Here is a 12,485-nt window from a genome sequence, read left to right on the forward strand (position 1 = left end):
AGCCCAGATCTTCAATTGGAATTTAAAAGGATCTGGCATCCCCAGAAGATCAATTGGGTGCTCTTTGACCAAGATTTCTAATTGAATAATGACACTTAACTTATCTGGGGAGCTACGCTTTCCCTGGAGGGCTTGAGACTCCAAAATCAAAAGGGAACAGTTTCAGAGTGATAATTTTACCGGTTACACAGTTTCACTCTCCCTTCAACTAGATTTATGAAAGTCAGAGCAAGCACAAGGAGCATAAAACTGCTCTGGAGAGTGGGTTACAGGATACCAGTGAGATAAGCAATGGATGCTAATCTCAAGTTAAACATTTTGCTATTCCAGGCGGACAATTATTGTGAGCAATTAAAGTTTTGTCTTGCCATGGACCTACTTAAGTTGTCTTCATCCTGGACAGAATTTGTTTTCTTAATTATACCTACATCTCAGCACTGATGCCACTTAAAGAATGTAACGATTACCTAGAATCATCTTCTCCCTTCCATATTATTGTCTAGTGATCATTTGTTCTTCTACCTTTTGTTTTTACTTCTATGATGTATGCTGTCTTTTTCAGTTTCTACTATATTTCAGAAAAATCAGTCTTGATTCAATGGTTAAGGGAAGAAAAGAAACTCTCCCTAATTTGGAGGCTGCAAGCGTCTTAATTTCCATTAATAATCAATATAATTAAACTTCATAAAATAGTAGGGGAAAATAGCATTGTAAACCCCTGAGATCAATTGCCTTGAACTTTAAAGGATAAAAGAATAATTTATCTTGAGCTCTCTGATGACATCTGGAGACTTTACTATAATAAAAGAAATTGGAATTTTTGAAACCAGTTCTACTTCATATTCTTAGGATTGGCAAAGATGACAAAAATGGAAATGACAATTGTTGAAAGGGATGTAGAAAGGTAGAAACATAAGATATAATTTCCAGACATGATCATTACAACTCAAGTTTGTTTTGTTTTATTAAACTTTTCCTAAAAGATAAGTATTTCTCTGGTTAGTTAATTTTTTTTGTTCATTTTATTTCTTGGATAAAAACAGAAAGAGAATATTGTTGGGGAAAGTGGGGGGATATAGACAGCTATCCAAAAAACAGGGAAAAGAAGGGAGAAAAGAAAATTAACAAAACATTTTTAAAATACAATGATGAAACCAAAGCTCTATTCAGTGAGGAAACAAAGAAAAACAGCTCAAAGTTGGTAGTACTACATTAAATTTAATAATAGTAAAAGAAATAAGCTGAATATAATAGATTTGTAGTTCCATGTACAATCCCTATTTTCTGACTTTCTTTACATATGGAACTGTTCATACTTATCAATCATTTCCTAGTTCCTAATTTAAAATAAATTTTAAAATCAATACTATATTTTTGATTCTTGGTCAATCCCAAATGAACTAAATGTCCACTGAATTCCTTTCTAAGTCTGAAGTTTGTGATTTTATGTAGATGCTGCCTCAAATTCTGTTTCTTTCCAATTATCTCCTTACCAGTCATATAGTTCATTTCAGTGATGGTCAGCTTTCAGGGTGAAGACACATTGTGAAGATAAACACTTTTCAGAAGATGGATCTCATAGTCCCAGGTCAACGTTGTATCCAGAATATAATATTTTTACATGCATCAAAATAGATTGAAATTAGTCAATTAATCCTTCATCAATCAAGCAGTCTTTAAATATAGTATTAAGAAGGAGAGAGGTTATTTGATTATGTTTTTCTGTAAGGTCAACAATTCTTATATTTTCTTTGAACTCTGCCTTCAGGAGCAATACGCTTTATTTTTTGTGTTTTCTTATTTTAATAATTCTTTTGTGCAATTGTATTTCTTGACTATAGTCTATTTAATTCTGTTTTTCAGAGACCACTGCTTTATGAAAATTTCCCAGTTTCTTTTCTAAACTATCAATTTTTCCATCAAGTTTTTTTTCATTAAAAATTAAAATTCATTCCTTTTCCTTCCTTTTCTCATCCTTCAAATATTTTATTAGGCCTTTAAAAACATTCTCAGACTTTGTATGGTTAATCTTTTGTTTTGGGGAGGCCTATTTGGAGTTAAAATTATTATCTTCTGGAAATTTTCTTTCACATTATTTTATATATTCTTTGTTGTATTAAGTGCTTTGGGTTTTATTTTGGTTTTTTGTTTTGTTTTAGGTCTCTTTTTTTCCTCATTTCTATACTTTTTCTGCTGGTTTATTTTTCTCTGTAGGAATTTGCTTGTAAGGATTTCTTTTCCCCTCTCTATTTTGTTCTATATTAATCTACCTAGATAGATAAGATAGATGATGATGATGATGATGATGATGATGATGATGATGATGATGATAGATAGATAGACAGACAGACAGATAGATAGATAGATAGATAGATAGATAGATAGATAGATTATCAGACAGTCATACAGATAAATTGATAATCTGACTCCTCATTCTCAATCACAATTTTTGGGGTCTGCAGAGGGTAGTATCATAGAAATTGGGGGCAAGAAAATCTAACTGGATTGATACCAAAAAAGACAGATATTAAGACTACTTCAGCATATGGTTGCATTTATCAAAGGATATGAGACCAGTAAGATTCCTTTTGATTCCTGGAAAAATGCTAAAATGAGTTTTTAAAGTAATATTCTGGAGCACAAAGAGAATCACTTATAACTATAAGTGTAGTATCATAAGATAATATCAGACTAATTTTATCTTACAGAATCTTAGCTTCAGACTTAAGAAACTTGACAGATGATCTAGACTTACTCATCATTTTACAAAGAAACTAAGGTTCCAAAAAGTAACTTGCCCAAGATCATACAAGTAATAGAGCAATAATTTTAAGCTAAATCATTTGACTCCAAGTCTAGTGTTCTTTCCATTTTATGCTTCCTCAGTTCCCCTCGTTGTCATAGACAGATTATGATCTTGTCTCAGAGATGTGACTGCAATAGCAGATCTTGACACCAATCCTGGAAGAAGACTGAAAACTAATTCATGATTTAGTCATTTCAATCAGGTCCAATTTTTCATGATCCCATTTGGAGTTGTCTTGGCAAATATACTAAAGTGGTTTATCGTTTCCTTTTCCAGTTCATTTTATAGATGTGAAACTGAGACAATAAGGGTTAAGCGACTTGCCCGGGATCAATATAGCTAGTAAATGTTTTATAATAAGCAAAAGATAACACAGACCTCATAAAGGTTCTCTGATAATTGTTTGCTTTTAAATCACCTTGGAAGGAAATTTTGAGACAAAATTTCATTTGATAGTCAATCCAGTGTCTATAAATTCTTAATTTCCTAGGACATAAGCAAATAATACTTATGCTGAAAAAAAAAATGGGTGGGGGAGAAGGGAAAGGGGAGTTTTGTGGGATTGTAGTCTGGCCTCAGTAATTCTGTTCCTTGTCCCCAATAATCACGTCATCCCAGATCCCACAAAATTAACTTCTGTGTTTTATTCCAGTATTGTTTAGTCTTGCAACATTTGGTCTCTATCCATTCCTTATGTGGTTTGGAGTTAATATTCTAAAATCCCAACAAGTTAAGTAAAATAGAATGATGTTCAAGCTTTCACAAGGTTAACTAAAAAGGGATAAAAATACAAAATGTGCAAGCTGCTGGAAATTGGACATTTCATAAGACCAAAGTTTTCTGCCAAATTCTTAGTACTGTACTTCCTGTTTCCACTGATTCAGAAGTACTGAGATAATTACCTTTTTCTTAGGAAAGTCTTTTAGCTTCCAGTACTGAATAATACAGAAAGTATGAATATTTGCAGAGGAAGTTAAATGAAATTCAAAATAATTTTGTGGTTTAGGTAAAGGCTGACCTTTGTTACTCTTTTTTCTTCCCCTCACAATTAAATTACTTTCCTCCTTTTTCTTTTTTAAAGACATGAGATTGTAGTGCCCTTCGTGCTGGGAACTGCCTCCACAGTAGGTCAGAACACACCATCTGTAAATTGTAGCCCTAGAGAATTGTCTGGGGCATTGAGAGGTTAAATGATTTACCCACAGCCACAGAAGTAAGGATTTTTTTTTTAGCACTGCTTAGTTGTGGTTCTCCTACATTTATGTCTTGCCTCCTGTGTGTGTGTTTCTCCTAGTGGTCTATTCTTGTCCTCTTTCTGCTCACTTTATTTTTTTTTTCTTGTTGATCTCATTAGCTCACATGAATTCAATACTGTCTCTGTCCTGATAACTCACAAATCTACATTTTCTGCCCCCTTTTTTCTCCCAATTTCCAGTCCAACTAGACAGGTTCCAACTGCCTCCAAATTCAACATATCCAAAAATATTTCCCTGTCTTTCTTCCTAGATATACCACTTTACCTTTTATTTTGTCAAAGACACCACCAGCTTTCCAGTAACATAACTTCACAACCCCAAATAATCTCCAACTCTTCATTTTCAACCCCCACAAGCATTCTGGTGCCAAGTTTTTAAAATTCTGATTTCCCAATCCTTTTCACATTGCTCTCCAATTCTTGATTTGAAATGCAATCATCTTCTTATCACTTCTTTCCTGAACTATTGCAGTAGTTTCCTATATAGTTTTCTTGCTTAAAATCTTTACCTCTCTTTGTAAAGTCTGGGCTAGCTCTCTGGTGGGCCTCGGGATCAGCCTGAGGCCTTGGGCTTAGTGGGGGAGTGAAGCGAAGGAGGCAGGAGAGCAGCCACATAACTGGTCAAAGATGGAGTCTGAAGTCTGGAATCTGGAGCCTGAAGTCTTCTCTGTGGCTGAGATCCCCATGGCCAGAGAGAGCCCTCTGTCTCTGGGACTCCTTTAAAAACCCCTACAAAACTATATTACCATACTACACTGGGCATACGCAGCTGTAGAACCACATTACCCTAAGTATACTAGCCAACTAGATTGACACATCATTACATTATATCAAGTATGTGCTTAGAGAACCACCAAGTCACACTGAGTAGGTACTTAACTACAAGCAACCTGCTGTCTTAGACTCAAGTACACCCTTTCAGAGTTCAGGCCCTCTACACTCTTTTATTCATCCACCACCCATATGACAAATTGTTATACTAAAACAAACATCTATTGTTTCCCCATTCAAGAAACTTCATATTTTCCTCTTGTCTCTAGGACAAAATGAAAAATCTTCTGCTTGACATTTCAAATTCCTTATAATTTGTCTTTATTCTTTACTGTTTCATATACTTTACCCTCCATCTCCCATCTTTAACCTTTGCTCAGACTGTCTTCTCTTCATGAAATCTTCTCATTCCTCCTTGTATCTCCTGGAGCCTCTAAATCCATTCAAGGCTTAGTTCAAATGTCATCATCTTCAAGAGACTTTATCTGAGTTTTCCGATATATAATGCACCCAACTCATCTCTTTGTATTTATTTCATATATATCTCAAATTTACTTTTGTTAATATGTTGTATCTCTCCAATAGAATGTAAATACCTTGAGAACAGAAACTATAATCCCTTTGTATTTCTATTCCAATCCCTAGGACAATGCCTGGCATATATCAGGTGTTTAATTATTAACTGATCAGACACAGGACATCCTCCCAGGACTTCCTGACTCCAAAACTAGTGCTAAATCCACTAGAATAATATTTATATTTTACATACTTTAACTCTCATAGAATGAGTGAATATGACCCCAGAAAAAGAGCAGATCCCTGCTCGCTAGGTGAGCCTATGGAAGGGGCATTGATAAGAAAAAGCATTTGTTAAATTTAAATTGGCCTTTATTGTATTTTTTTTTGCATTGACAGGATTATATTGACCCTAAAGTTACTATATACAAGGTCAAGTTATAGATGTCAACCCCCAAAGTATTTTGTATCACTTTCTGAGGCAAGCAACCAGTATAGTTAGCACATCTTGCTTTAAGTCATTTCCTATGAAAGAGCCCACTTTTCTCCTTATTAATTGCTAGGGAACTTAACTGCTATAACATGAATGAATTAGAAACTTTTCCTGCCTTATGCCTCCAATATCCTCCCCTTGAAGGAAAGATAGCTTTGAGCCCCAGAATTCATCATAGATAACTGTGCATTCTTGATTTCTTGAATCTCATCAAGATTATGGATTTGGAGTTGGAACAGTTTTTTGAGACTCTCTGGCCCAACTTGCTTATGTTACAAATGAGGAAACTGAGGTCCTGAGAAGTTAAATAATTTGCAAACTGTCCATAGACAGATCATAGTCAAGATTCAATTCCAGAATCTACCAATCTTTCCATTGTATCACTCTTACAGATTTAAAAAAAATGTGAATAGTATTTAAATTTGCAGGAGATTCAGGTGAATAAATGAGATTTTACCATTTTATTATTATGTTCCAGCCACTGTCCTAGGAGTTAGAGATATAAATACAAAATAATATTTTATTCAAGGAGTTTATATTTCTTATTTATTCATTCCACAAAAATGATAGTTTAAAAAAACACTTTATCTGCTATCAATGGAGAAGAGAAGGAATAGACTCAGGCATTCTCATCGCCAGAGGAGTACTCAAGGATGGAGCAAGAGGGGCTCAAGGATGACTCCTGGAAGCTGCCCAGGTAATATCCCCACTGCCTGGCAAAAGATAATTAATTGTAGCTTACTATAAAATGTGTTTAGCCTAATGTAAGCTGTTACAGTTACTACTTTAGCCTCAGAGTAAATACTTAAGTGAATTCAAAGGAGACCAAAAATGGATTGCCAAAACAAATAGGACAATATAGTTAGGACCCAGGAGGCTTCTTCCTTTGTAGTTATCCATGATGATATGTTATTTATTATGATCTGTGAACTGAAAAGGATGTAGTCTCCACTTTATTAGTGATCAGTATTCAGCCATACGATTTCTGTTGTTTTATTGACTTATTTTGATTTTACTTCAATTTCATTTTCCAATGTATCACACAGAAAGAGAGACTTCCTTTGTAATAAATAATAAAAAGGAGAAAGAAAAATAAATACTCTGGTCTTACTCATTAGATTGTAAACTCTGTAAGAGCAGAGATTGTCTTTTACTTTTCTTTTTTTATCCCCAGCACTTAGCATAGTACCTTGCACATAATAGACATTAAATATTAAATAAATAAACCTCTGAGGTTTAAGGGTACATTTCTCTAATGGTATCAGCTTGAGACCCCATTCTAATGGGTTTCCCCTACTGTTAGACGCTAGAGATTAGTACCTTAGTTTCATTTAACCAGTTAACATCAATTAGCTTTTACAAAGGGATTTGAACTCTGAATATAACTAGGTATACCTTTACTCAACACCCAGGGGGCCACATCCTCCCCTATACAATATCAATCCTAATTTAGTTTAATACAGTTTCCATATAACACTGATCCCACCAAACTCAAGTCAAATATAGCATCAGTGCTAGAAGAGTCTTTCTCAACTGGATGCAGATCCCGAAAGCTGTTTCTCACTTCTTTAGGCATTGGATTGGTTTTAAAACTCAAAATGGCCTCTGCTCCTTAACTTCAAGAACTCTATAATCTCCAATATCCTCCACCTAAAACAAAAAGAACAAACTTCAAGGCAAAAAACCAAGGCCCATGTTCATGGTCATGTGTTGGTCTCTGATGGGAAGTGCTTTATAAACACATTTCTAATATCAGAAGCCAAACAATGAGACTCCTCATCACCACACAGCAATGCAGAGGCAATTATGGAATTTCTATGCATGCTTCAAAGTCTACATAGTGATTGAATGAGCTAAACACTCTGTGGAGGCTTATAACAAATGGATATATTGACTTGTTAATCCTCTATTTAAAATGAATAAGAAAAAATAAGCAAATCAGCTAAATAAATCAATATATCAAAAAAGTTCAATCTTATACATGGTATGTCTCATCCATAGTTCTCACATCTGCAAAGAAGGAAAGTATACCTATATGATTCTTGAGAGTTTTTTATCCCCCATAGAAATAACAAAAGAAGACAAATAGTATACACATACTGTTCAATCTGCTTCATGATCAAGACTTCTTCCCCATTCTCTTCAGAATTCACAACTTTAATCTTATTTTAATACTAAAAACTTCCATCCCTATTTTCTCTTACCATCCAAGTGGTTTGTAGTATATGTTAAATAAAGCCTCTGTTTCTGCCCTTCTTATCATTAAACAAATTCTCTCTGTCACACTTTCCTTTTTTAGTTTCTTTATGTCCACATGATGAGGTCAGTGGCAGTCAGAGAGTTGCTAGAATCCCCTTTTGGTCAGCGTAAGTTTTTCATGAAATAATTCATGAAACCCCAAATTATTAATTGGCAAAAATGAAAGCTTATTGTTGGATAGAAACCAGTTTGCTAAGAGATTGACTTCTATAGTGGCAAAGTCCTTTTAGGGTAATGGAGTCTGTCACTGAGAAGAGAATGTTTCTCAAAGGGCAGGGTCTTAGCAGCTGAGCAAGCTACTTTAGACCTCTACAAAGAGCAAGTTTAAAAATGGCTCTTTAAAAGGAGCTTTGAGGCTTCAGGAAGCCAAGGTTCCCAGGCCTAGATGCTTATCAGTATCCAGCCCAGATCTCCTATTGGAATTAATAGTACTTCAAAGTGGTACTTTTTGACCATGATTTCTAATTGAATCAAAGGCTCTGGCATCCCCGAAAGATAACCTATCTGGGGGGAGACTCCAAAAGGGATCACAGATCAAAAGTAGTTACCACCATATCTTTTGTTCTTCCTCTCATTTTTACATTTATATTTTCAGCGTTCCAATGAACCTATTAATATTCTTACATTTATTGTTCTATATATTGTGAATATTTTCTCAGTACACAAGAAGTTGTTTACTGCCTTATCAAACATTTCAATATCAGTTTTAAAAATATATCAGCAATACAATAGGATAATTTTAGTTTTAATAAGATAATGGGAGTTTTAGGAACATAGTTTGGAAAAACCACTCTGGGCCACATAATAAGGAACTATTTGGGTGGCTTTCTGTTCTCATTTATTTGGTTCTTCCTTCCAGTAATTGAAATTATAATTCATTTATATTTTCTTATTCTATGACACTGACTGATATGTCTTATCAATCTTCTGCAGGGGATCCAGCAAATCTTTTGACATTATGGATATGTGAATGATGTAGAAGGGTTTTTCCACTCTCTACAGACTCAGTCCACTCCCTTTTCCCATCATATATCTTTATGATATATTTAATTCTACTTCTCCTGTATTATTCACCATTGGTATATATTGTAGCCTGCTTATGCCTAAAAAGGAAATTCTCTGTGGCTTTTGGGTGGTCAACAATTTTAATTCTTCAGAAATTGTGTAATTCTATGATTCATTCTCACTTGATCACTTCAAGAATCTTGATGTTAAAAATATGGGTTTGGGCAATACACCAAGAAAGTCAAATACTAAAATATTTATAGTAGTATATTTTGTAGTACAAAAAAATTGGAAACAAAGTAGATTCCCATTACCTGGAAATGGCTAATCTAATTGTAGTACATTATGAATAAGAATAATATAGATCATAATGGAAAGGCACATGATCTGAATCAAAATTAAGTAAAAAGAAACAATAAAGCAAAATACACAATGATTACATTAATATAAATGAAAAAAAGCAAAAATTCTGAACAAGATAATGTGTAATGACCAAGCTTATCCCTCAAAAGGAGATGAGAAAATATACCTTCTTTCTTTAAAAGGGTAATAAACTATGGCTGTGAAATATTACCTATACAATCAGACTCAGCTGAGTGTTGATTAGTCTTGCTGTAATGCTTTTTTCCTCCTCTTTTTTATTCTTTTGTTTTTATAAGGAATGGTTTTCCTGGGCTGAGTAAGAAGGCAAGGTATATTTGGAAATAATCAAAAATATTAATTTTATTTATATATATGGAGTTATTTGCTTCTGGAAAAAATGCTGTAATAAAAATTTCCCAATGGCAATCCCGTCCATTCTATTTAATTTCAGGAAAGGTTCACTCTCTACCCAGTTTACCTGTCCAAGCTATATGGATCAGCTCCCTGAGCTATCCCCAATGCCTGTCAAAGTCTAAATAATAGCCATTCTTCATCAACCTTTTTATTTTTTTTTACTCTGTGGATTGTTAGACCAAACTCTTTTGAGTCATTTAGGAAACACAGTGTTTCTGAAATTTGATATATCCATTACAATTGTATCTATAAATAAAAACATCTAGAGGGCTTTATTATCTATAGGAAATGCTATTTGGACTCTGCTCTGAACATCCTCAGCCAAAAGGATAAATACTTTTAGTGAGCAAATTTCCCCCTGTTTTTGCCTTAAGTAATGTTAATAATTATTTTTAGTCATGTGAAACATATTTCCAATTTAATTATGTTGTATAAGAAAATAGACAAAAAAAGAAAATAAAGAAATATTTTAAAGTATGTTTTGATCTATATTCAGACTTCATCAGCTCTTTCTCTTGAAATGGATAGCATTTATATCATGTTTTTTCAGAGTAGTCTCTCAGATTGCTGAGAATAGCTAAGTCATTCACAGTTGATGATCATGCAATATTGCACTTGCAATGTACAATGTTCTGGTTCTGATCACTTCATTTTGAATTAGTTTGTGTAATTCCAGGATTTTCTGAGAACATCTCGCTCATTATTTCTTATAGAACTATTATATTCCAAAGTGATGTTAATAATAAAAGAGATGTCAATGTAATTTTTTCTTTTTAAAGAAGTTTTAATGATTACCACATATTATTGAGTCTTTAAGGTTAGCATCTTTAGCAAATTGGTTATGTTGGTTTGTTTTTTTTGTTTTTTGTTCTTTAGTTTTTTTAGCACTCATCTGTTGGTAAATATCTGGTGTGCTCAAAAATTTGATTTTCTTTTTTGGTCCATACTGGTAATTTCACTAAGGTAGGAAACTGTTTCAATTTTAGTCTTAAACAATTGCCTAAATGACTCCCCCAAAGTAAGATAGCCAATATGTGTCATTTCTTCACATTTCTTCAATCAATGTAAGTCTGTCTCCTAAATCATACAACTATAGAATATAATTTGTGAAAATCTACCTCACTCTTAAATCTTTATCTAGAACATCTTCTGTAAATATAGAGTTTATCCTTAATGAATGTCTAAATGTGGGGGGAAATATAGAGTCATAAGATACTGCTTTTTCTTTATCATTTTTACTAAAATATATGAGAGCTTTTTGACCTTTGAAATCCTTTGAATATACCTTGTGAACTGATCACTCATGGTAGAACAAGGACAGAAAATTAAAAAGAGATAAATAGAAGGATTGACAAGCAGTTCTGATGGCTTAGAGTTGAAATGTAAATTTGTAGTAAATTCAATCACTTTTTAATTCCTGCTGCCACACTTGGCAGATATCTTGTCTTCAAATCAATATATATTCATTCCTCCATTTTCTTGTTTCAATTCATTTTACATTACTTTAGAAATAAGGAATAAATCTTACTCTTGAAGACCTTGTTACCACATTACAAGAGAAAAATATTTGCAGATTTAATCCAAAAAGTTACTTAATATTTATAATTATTAGTTTTTATATCAATAATTCACGTCTTTACAAAAAGAGATGGAGAACTCAAATAATTATCTCAATAAAATAGAAATCAAACCCTATGTTAAGTTTTCAAAATTTATCACTTGAGAATTAAAGGAATAGATGCCTACTTCCAATTTTTGGTTATAATCCACATTATTTCAATCAAAATGTAGTAAAAACAACATCTATTATGGGGTGAATGTGCTTTCTGTTATGTTATTACATTTACTATTGGAAAGATTGGACTCTTTGTTCATCTCCTAGAACATTACCTAATGTGTGGAAATTATGTTGAATTTAATTCAACTTGATAAAAGAAAAAAATTTTTTAATTAAATCTTAATACAATATCTAGTTTAAGACTTTGGTGGGCTAATGCTGAATTCTTTTTCATTACTAGTATATCCATTTGTTTATTTTTGGACTCTCAGCTGTTGGGATCAATTATTTCCAACAGAATACATTTACTCTGACTTGATGTAAAATATAGAATTATTCAGAATTGGTAGAAACTATCACATATTCTGACAGCCAATCTTATTTGTGCATCAAACAAGAATGCTGAGAGCTATTTTTAATTGTATATCATAATTATTCTATTTCTGATTGCAATTTTAGGCATCTACTTATAATCATTTGAAAAGACAGCTTTAGCTTCTGTCACTATTTCTCATTTCTGTCTCAACTATCTTAGCCTTAATCTAGATGTTTGTGTCATGTTTTTGAGTGAAGGGGTCTAAAAAGTATTTTAACCCAGAATCTTCCCACTCATTTTGTTGGGGATGCTTTTGAAAAGAGTATGTGAATACTTGGATTAAAAGAAGTTTTTAAACTATTATCAGATAAAAATAGAGGGTAGATAATGATTTTATGAATAAGATTTTGCTAGTTTAAATGTTTCTTCACTTCTATTTTACCATCTTTCATCTATAATCTCTATGACCTCATTTATCTTATATCTAGGAGAGCAGAGATTTAAAGATGA

At 33.1% G+C, this 12,485-nt stretch overlaps 1 long non-coding RNA gene across 1 annotated transcript in view; it reads left to right on the forward strand.

Annotated features, from left to right (window-relative positions):
• The window catches only part of LOC141559830 (uncharacterized), a 50,762-nt gene that overhangs the window by 27,009 nt on the left and 11,268 nt on the right, over nucleotides 1-12,485 (forward strand). Inside the window, exon 6 of the long non-coding RNA XR_012487579.1 lies at nucleotides 6,412-6,538. This is a non-coding gene — a long non-coding RNA (uncharacterized LOC141559830). The remainder of the gene's footprint in view (nucleotides 1-6,411; nucleotides 6,539-12,485) is intronic.

The sequence above is a fragment of the Sminthopsis crassicaudata genome, chromosome 3, assembly GCF_048593235.1.
Source record: "Sminthopsis crassicaudata isolate SCR6 chromosome 3, ASM4859323v1, whole genome shotgun sequence".
Taxonomy (NCBI): Eukaryota; Metazoa; Chordata; class Mammalia; order Dasyuromorphia; family Dasyuridae; genus Sminthopsis; species Sminthopsis crassicaudata.